The sequence below is a fragment of the Sarcophilus harrisii genome, chromosome 2 (assembly GCF_902635505.1).
Source record: "Sarcophilus harrisii chromosome 2, mSarHar1.11, whole genome shotgun sequence".
NCBI lineage: Eukaryota > Metazoa > Chordata > Mammalia > Dasyuromorphia > Dasyuridae > Sarcophilus > Sarcophilus harrisii.
In genome coordinates, this window is record NC_045427.1 from 577,052,624 (window position 1) to 577,061,459 (window position 8,836).

Sequence of the window (8,836 nt, forward strand, 5' to 3'; positions counted from 1 at the left end):
GAATTCTATGTATTTTTTTGTAGCATAGGTATGAAATGGAGATTCATGGTTTACACATAATCCCCTTTTGTGATCTGCTATATACTAAAATGCTCTTTCTTCTTTCTGGTGTTTAAGTTTAAAACTTAAAAAAAAAAATTTAAAACATTAAAACATGAATGAAACTTGCAATCGACATTTTTGATTATTCTTAAAATGCAGCAGGAAATACTCTTGGAACTATTAACTTTTAAGGACAATTGAGGCAACTTTCTTTGGCTTCAAAATTCAATATTAGTTTGCTTCTATTTGACTGCAAAAAATTTGTTAGTTGAAGTCATATTGTTTCTGTCTTGGGAAGAACTTTTGCATCTTAAAAAGAAAATGTTGAAATACATTAAGTTTTTCAGACCTAAAAAATTGAGGTAGGGAAAAGTAAAAGTCTCACTCTAAGTAAACAAAACCAATTTTGCAGCCATCTGGGACATTAAGAAGAGCTATTGGATCAGCATCTACATTATTTCTGAAGAAATCTGTGAAGTTTACACCTTTCTGAAAAGCAGTTATTTATTCCACACTGAAATCACCTCTAAGCACCAAAAGCATTCCTTGAATTACTCTAAGGAAGAGAACAGTGATATCCATTTAGCAGTATCTGTCAATTTGCGAACGGCAAAAAAACTCCATGCATAAATCTGGCCCTAATTAAAAGCCAGACTCTATTTATCTTAAATGAGATAATTCCCATACATTTTTATAACTTCATAAAATATTTGAGGTCTCATTTTTGAAACATTAGGATGACTATATTTTGTATTCAGTCCCTGTTTCCACATGACTTTTAGGTAACAAGTAAAATTTACTTTTAGAAAGACTTTCTAGTTGCAAGAAATCTTTGCAATTGGAGCATATATCCACTTCTTCCCTCTCCACCTCCAACTAGATAAATATTTGTTTGGTTTTTCTTTCCAGGATCACCAGGAATTCCTCTCATCTTGGGAAAAAAAAAAACAGCAGTAAACAGGTTAAGCTGATTTACCAATGCTTTGAAGATAAAAACCAACAAATCAACACCTGCTAAATTCTGCAGCCCCTTGATTCTGTATTATCCAAGTTGATTATGGAATCCATAATCAAGTGACAACTCAGTGACAGGCACTGTGCTACAACATAAGGATGTATACAAATAGGAAATCAAGACAGTCCTGCCCTTCAGCAGATTTCATTCTGGTAGGAGGAATACATATGTTCATAGCTATATAGCAAGTATAAAGGATAGTGATAAAGGAGAGAGGCAGAAGGAAAAGAAAAACTGTAACAAACTGGAATTATCAGGATTCTTCAGGTGTTGGCCTGAGTAGGTCCTAAAAGTACAATATAGTTATCAAGTCTGAAACTCTCATATTTTATCCAACAATCCAATCAGGCCCTCTCATCATCTGCCTGGCATTGCTGACCTGTTCTTATTCATCAGGATCAGCATGTTACTGAGGTGACCTGAGAACTTATACCTTCATACCTGGGTCTTCCAAAATCCAGCCTTCTATCCTTTGAGAAATTAGTCTATTCTTCTTCAGAGTTCCTCTTAAGTTACCTAATTGTTAACTTTCCCCCCAACAATCCTGTGAGGTAGATTATAACACAACTCCCCCTCTCCCACTTCTGCATTTCTATCTGGAAATCCAAGAATACCACTTTATTTCTTAATTATAAATGTCCAGTCACAGATAAGTTCAAATAATGAGCATAAGTAATTAAATGGCAATACATTGTCAAAATAAAGATTATGTATGTGATAGTGACATATTTTCAAGAGAAAGGAAGTCCTATGTTACAGAGTCTGATGAAATTATTTACATTTTCTGCCCAATTATTTAAGACTTTCTTATGAAAGGTCTTAGCTACTTTATCTGAGTTTCTTATTACAAACTGTTCTGTTTACTGATAGCCAGTCCTTAACTGGTTGCTTAATCTATCCAATAATATACCACCACTTTCAGAGTATTCTTAGTATTAAAAAACAAATAAATAAAAAATAAAACTTCCCTCAGAGAAGTTCACAAAATATATCATGGAATAGCAGTGAAGTAACATCTAATATAAAGGCCAATGATAGTTTAAATCTGTTATGGGCCAGAACTCTGAACTTGTAACAAGGTGTTAAGTCAGTGAAATTGATAAAGACAATGGTAGTTCAGTACATGTACTTAGTACTTAGTATAGTTCTACAAGATTCACACTTAGAGAGCATATAAGCTTGGACAAACTCAGCCAGAATCAGAACTAGGGAAGACAGAGACAGTGGTGGTGGTGGTCCTCCTGCCTCCCCTACAGAAACCAAGACACATTCAGGAGGACCTCAAGAAAGCTGGCCTGAGCCCCAGGCAAGGAGACAATAAAGGATTTTGGACTTTAACACCTGGCTACACTTGTGGTGATTACTGAGCTGAAAGGAAGGATGCTCCCAGAGACCCCAAGAAAACCAAATCAAGGAGAATATTACATAAATCAATAACTCAATAACTAAAGAGTGAGGAGGAAATAATTCATAATCTAGAGGATCCATTATTTTATCATTATGAGGATTCCTTCTACTGGTATAGATAGTAGTATGCCATCTGCATGGGTTTGTGAGCATAAAATGTAGTGTTCAGCACAGAGTGCTATATAAATGCCTATTCCCTTCCCCCATAACCTTATCTTGTTTAATTCTTAACTACATACAGGCTTTTGTACATTCTCCAAAAGGTTCTATGAAACATGCAGGAAGCCTTACTCCTGTTTCACTGACACTAGTACAATACTCAGTTGCCCATGCAGGCAAAGTGAGAAGCATATATTGATCACTTACCATGTGCCAGGCATCGTGCTAAGAATCTAGGTTTGCAAATACAAGCAAAAAGAAAGGCAGCCTCAGATTTCAAAGAGCTTGCATTTAAATGGAGGAAGCAATTGGAAAGCAAAAGGAACTGGAAAGCCTAAGGGAGATAAGAAGAACCCTATGCTTTTGTGGATGTGATAGTATGGGATTGAACACTGAGTGTCAGAAACACAGCATGGAGGAAAATGAAGCATGACAGCCTGGGTCTGTCACAAAAATGAAACCATCATGCATGGTATCTCTCAGCCTGGTAACATAAAGGCACTAGTAGATCACTTCTTTTTCCCATTTAGTGTCTTAATGTTTTCTATTCAATTTCTCTTCTTTCTTTAGAGCTTGAATATTTACCAAGTGTTCTCCTTGCCAAGAGGCAGTCCTATAAAGTAGGTTATGCAAATGATATCCACATTTTATAAGTGCATAGATTTGAAGTTAGAAGATACCTTTGGGAATGAGTTCAGCCCCTTCAATTTTACACATGAAGAAACTGAGGTACAGTGAGATGAAGTGCCCTGAATTATATAATTAGTAAGTCTAAAGTGGATTTTGAACTGGGGTCTCATCTTTGGAAGGCAAAAATATCAGTTGGATTTGAAGCTAGGAAAGCCAGGGAAGGAAATGAGAGTGAATATTCCAAGCACAGTGGACAATGAAAATGCCCCAAGCCCTATGTTACAGAGTCTGATGAAATTATTTACATTTTCAGTCTAACTCATTCTAGGAAAAGCAACGAGGTTAGTGTCACTATGTCAAAAGGTACACAGTAAGTATGAGAAAACTAAAAAGGTGATTAGGGTGATTACCTAAATCCTAAGGGGCTTTGAATACCAGAAGATTTTATATTTGAACCTGAAGGTGGTAAAGGACCATTAGGGCTTGCTGTTGGTGGGGGTAGGGTGATGGGGTTGGACTCAAGTTTACTTTGGCAGTTTAGGGGAGGGTAGAATAGAATGAGGAGAGATTTATGGCAGGTCAATCAACTAACAAGATATTGTAATGGTCTAGGCATGAGGAGAGAAGGCACTGCAGGAGGGTGGTGGTAATATTAGAGAAGGGATATATTCAAGAGATGCTGAAAGGGTGAAATCAATAGATTTTGGCAACAGTTTGGATAGGAGGTGAGAAGTGGGCAAGAGCAAGATGATGACGAGGTGAAAACTTCATGGGACTGATAGAAATAGTAAGCTAAATAGTAACAGGAAAATCTGGGGGAGAGGGAGAGAAAATGAGATCAACTGAGACATGTTACTTTAAAATGTCTACAAGACATTCAATTTAAACTGTCAAACAGGCAACTGGAGATGTGAGATTGGAGGTAAGCAGAAATACTACAGGTAGCTTTGAGAATCTTCAGTATAGAAATAACTGAATCCCAGGACAAGACCCCAATTAGTGACCCAAATAATATCTAATTTTTATCAATTTGATAAAGATTTAACAAAGGAGATTGAGGAATAGCAATACAAGTAGAAAAGCCAGGAAAGAGCAATGTCCCCAAAACATATGAGTATCAAGGAGAGTGATTAACAGTATTAAAATCTGCAGAGATGTCAAGAAGAATGAGGACTGAGAATGGACAGTGGATTTGGCAATTAAGAGATCACTGGTATCTTTGGAGAGAGCAGTTTTAGTGAATTATGAGGTTGGAAGCCAGACTGTAGAGTCAAGAAGAGAGTGAGAAAGAGGAGAGGAAGGAGAGGCATCTATCTTTGACAGCCAAGTTCAGCCCCAAAAGGTAGGATATAAGAAAACAGTTAGCAGAGATGAAGTGAGAGCATTTTGAAGATGGGGAAAACAGGGGCATGTTTTGGGCAGCAACTGGGATGGAAGGAGAAATTGAAGATGTGAGAGAATAGAGATGAAGAGGCAATTTGCTAGTAGAGGAGATGGAATGGGATCACTAATGCAGATAAAGTTCACTCATGTATCTGACATCAGACACAGGTTGATAATGTACAAATAAGCTACAAAATTTTAAATGTCTATCACAATTAACGAATTAGATTCAAATTCAACAAATCTGTTAGTACCCCACAAAGTCATACTTCTACAATGAAAAATCTATTTTAGGAAACCATCTTCAGCCATTGTCTTCCTAGACTGATTGGAATTCCTTTGAAATAAAATGGATCACCTCATTTTTCTCCCTAAACAAATCAGAAAAGCAAACTTCAATTTCATCCTCATGGTGGCTCAGAAGTTTGTAAATCACTCTATATTTGAAACTCACAATAACCCTAGTTAATGCTTTAGATCTGCCATTGTACGAGCAATGATTTCCTATTTGAAATTGAATGAAGACAACACCTCAATCAGTTTCCAAAACTCCAAGAGGCAGGTAAACTGCATTTTACTAAAGAAATATTAATAAACATTTAAGAGGGAACATTAAGGTCAATAATTAAGAACACTGTTGGGAGAGGAAATTAAGTGTTACAATCAAGTTTATATATATTTTATCTATCTATCTATCTACCTATCTATCTGTCATCCTCATCATTCTACATCTATCCTGAGATAGGTCTCATCTTTTTGCCAAGGCATGCAATATTCAATTTTATAAGCACTAATCAAATGCCTCCTATGTACTAAGCATTAGGGATACATACACACACATATAAAACAGTCTCTCTCTCCCCTTGTGGAACTTATAATGGAAGAGGAACACATACATAAAATATAAAACATGCAAAACATGGATAGGTTTCCTAGAGGAAATGGCATTTGAGTAGCCCTGTGAAAGGACTTAAGAATTCTATAAAGCAGAGATAAGTAGTGAATACCTTCCAAGAATGAAAAATAACCTAGAGAAATGCAAAGGGATGAGATGGAATATCTTCTGCAGAAACAGTAAAGTTTGACTAGACCATGGAGTACTTGAAGAATAATAATCTTATATTAACTTTAAAAAGTAGGACAGATTGAAAAGAGCTTTAAAAGCTAAACATGAATTTGTAGTTTGTCCTAAAGACATAAGGGAGTTACTTAAGTTTCCAAAGCAAGAAAAATGGAATGGTCAGAAATATGCTTTAGGAATATCAACATCAGTTAAATGGAGATTAAATTTGAATGGAGAATTATCAGAGATGAAGTAAGTAAACAGGGAACTATAGTCTAGGTGAAAAATGAAGAAGGCCTGACTTAGTTGGGAAAAGATGGCTATGAATTAAGAGTAGGGGTTAGACTGATATGTAGAAGTGGTAGAATAGTTTTGGAAATTGATTAGAGAGAGGAGATTGTGGAAGATGACTCAGGTTGTGAATCTGACTGGAAAAAAGGTTATGCCCTCAAGAGAAACTAGATTTTAGATATGATGATGACTTCTATTCTGGACATGAGTTGAAATTCTGAAATACAGAATATTGCATTTGAGACAACTGGTGATATGGAGGACCCTCAAATATACCCATATAGAGATAATGCTCAAGGATAATGAGCCTGCAAAGGATATTAAAAGAGCTGCTAGAGAGGTAAGAAGTATCAAGAAAACCAAGTCTTTCTCCATTTACAGTGATGAATTCTAAATAAATTGTAACTAAAATACAAGGTATTAAGTTATAATCCTAACAGTTTGGCTCTTAAAATTGACATCTTTATAAATTAAGATAGTACTAAATATACATATTTAAGGTTTGTTTCCAGCAATTTAGTGTTAGATATTAAAATGTTAGAACTGTATTGAAATATTCTTATACTTCATTGTGGGTCATCTCATTTTCTGGCACAGATCATATATCCATGCTTTTTCATCCCATGCATTTGCTGTTGATATTTTATTGTAGATCCTCCAGAGAGCCAAAATGTTAGAGGCCTTTAAATCTTTCCGTGCAGTGAAGCATTCAAGCTGTGCTTTATCCCTTGCTTGACACAACCAATCCTTTTTCAATCATAAATTTTGTCAATGACACCCTTTACACCAGAAGAGTAAAACACACGGCCTCTAACAGTGTAGTCCAAACCAGATTAAAATGTAATTAGGAGATATTTAACAAATAAAAATACAGTAAAACATAATACAACTTTGCAGTCCATAGCAATCCTTATGAACAAAATCTCCCCCCCCCCTTTTTTTTTTAAGTTTGACACCGCTACACTTCTTGCTTTACAGCATTTCTTGCTTAAAACTTTGACAACACGTTGAAGCCTACTTGGGTCTATTATGCATTTCTCCATTGCCCTTTGGGTCATCAACACAAGCAGGAATACAATTATCTTTAAAATTCAGATATCTGCACCAAGAGCACCATAGGGATCATTAGAAGAACTAATTTCCAAAATGCAATCCAGCCCACTCTTACTTTTATTTGTGAACCCAATTCATTATCCAAACATATTAATTTAATAGACTGGCCAGTTGACTAGATGTAATCTGGGCATTAAACTTTTTTTTTTAAATACATGTAGTTTTTTTGTTTGTTTTTTTTAATTTGGATTGTTAGTCTCTCTGCTATTACCCTATAAAATTTAGGAACTTGATGAACTGGCATTTGAGCTTACCAAGCAGAAGCATAGCAACCAAGGGATACACATGTCTGGAACACAAACTCATTTGTAAAACAATGTCAAAAAGAACAAAGAAAGATTGCTAGTAGTTTTGCTTCATAAAACGGCCAAAAGTAGAAATGAAAGAAAAGTTCTATAACACAGGTTCTTAACCTTTGTGTAAAGGACCCTTTTAGCAGATTGCCCTTGTGGACTCCTTCTGAAGCTTTTAAATGCATAAAATAGGATAGGTAAAATTACATAAGAAACCAATAATATTAAGATATGGTTTTTAAAATATTTTTTAAAAGTTCACAGAAACCTTAGCATAAGATTCACCTGGGCCATACCATCCCAAGATCATTCATAAATGAATCTGACAGATCAAAAGAGAGGAGAAATATTTAAGGTCAAGCACAGAAATCTGAAAGCAATACAATCTTGAAAAGTATTAAAATAAATATTTCACAAAATTTCACAAAGAAGATATCAGAAAGATAAAAAGAAAAATTAAATTACTATAAGCCCCCCCCCCCTTCCCCAAGAAAAAAGACCATGGGAAAAAACATCAATAACTTAAATGCCTATATTGCCATCTTTATAATTATAAACTACATCTGAATTGAGAGTACCCTGGAGAAAAACATAAGGAACAGCCTTTGTAAATAATTTTCTAGAGTTGATCACAGTAAGTCACATACACTTGACTGAAAGGTACAGAAAATATAAGATGCCGTTTTTTTTTTTATTAAAAAAAATGCACTTGACTTGAGAGAATAAAACAATCTTATAGACTTGCAGAATTCCTTGATAACTGAAGGACAGAGACCCTTCAATTAACCAAGTAAGAGATAAGACAAAATACATGCTTGCTGAGGCTATTAGCTAATCATAGAATTTACCTTGTACAAAGTCCAAATGGAAGATTCCCTACAGATGAAGAGATTACCCCAGCAAGCAGATTCCCTCTATTAATGCAGATCAACAACTGCTCTTCAACTTTTATTCTTTCAAAAATGCCTGGAACACCAAGCAGTTGTGATTTGTGTTTCAAATCTCACCTGTGACATACTGACAAAGTCTTTCAGATTGTAACATCAATTCTCTATTCTTTAAGCCTTTCTGACTCTCTATATTGATAGAGAGCATAAAATAAAATTTAACAATGAAACAATAAGACTATAAACATTCTTTAAAAATGACTTAGCAATTTTACAATCAAACTTGGAAATCTGGATAATTTGTCAGTTTCAAAGCATATGTCCAGTTGTAGTCAGTAATTGCCTGCAAAGATGATCTTCTATCTATTTATACAAAGTCTTCTTCAAAGAGCCAAATAAAGTTGAGGCATGAGGACAGTTCAAAAACAAAATATTACTATATTTTCAGTGATAAGTATTACTGAAAAGTACCGCCCATAAGTATTCTGTTGTATAGGAGGCTAAATAACACCTCTGCAAAACTGCTGCCTGTTCACAAGAATAAAGCCGACAA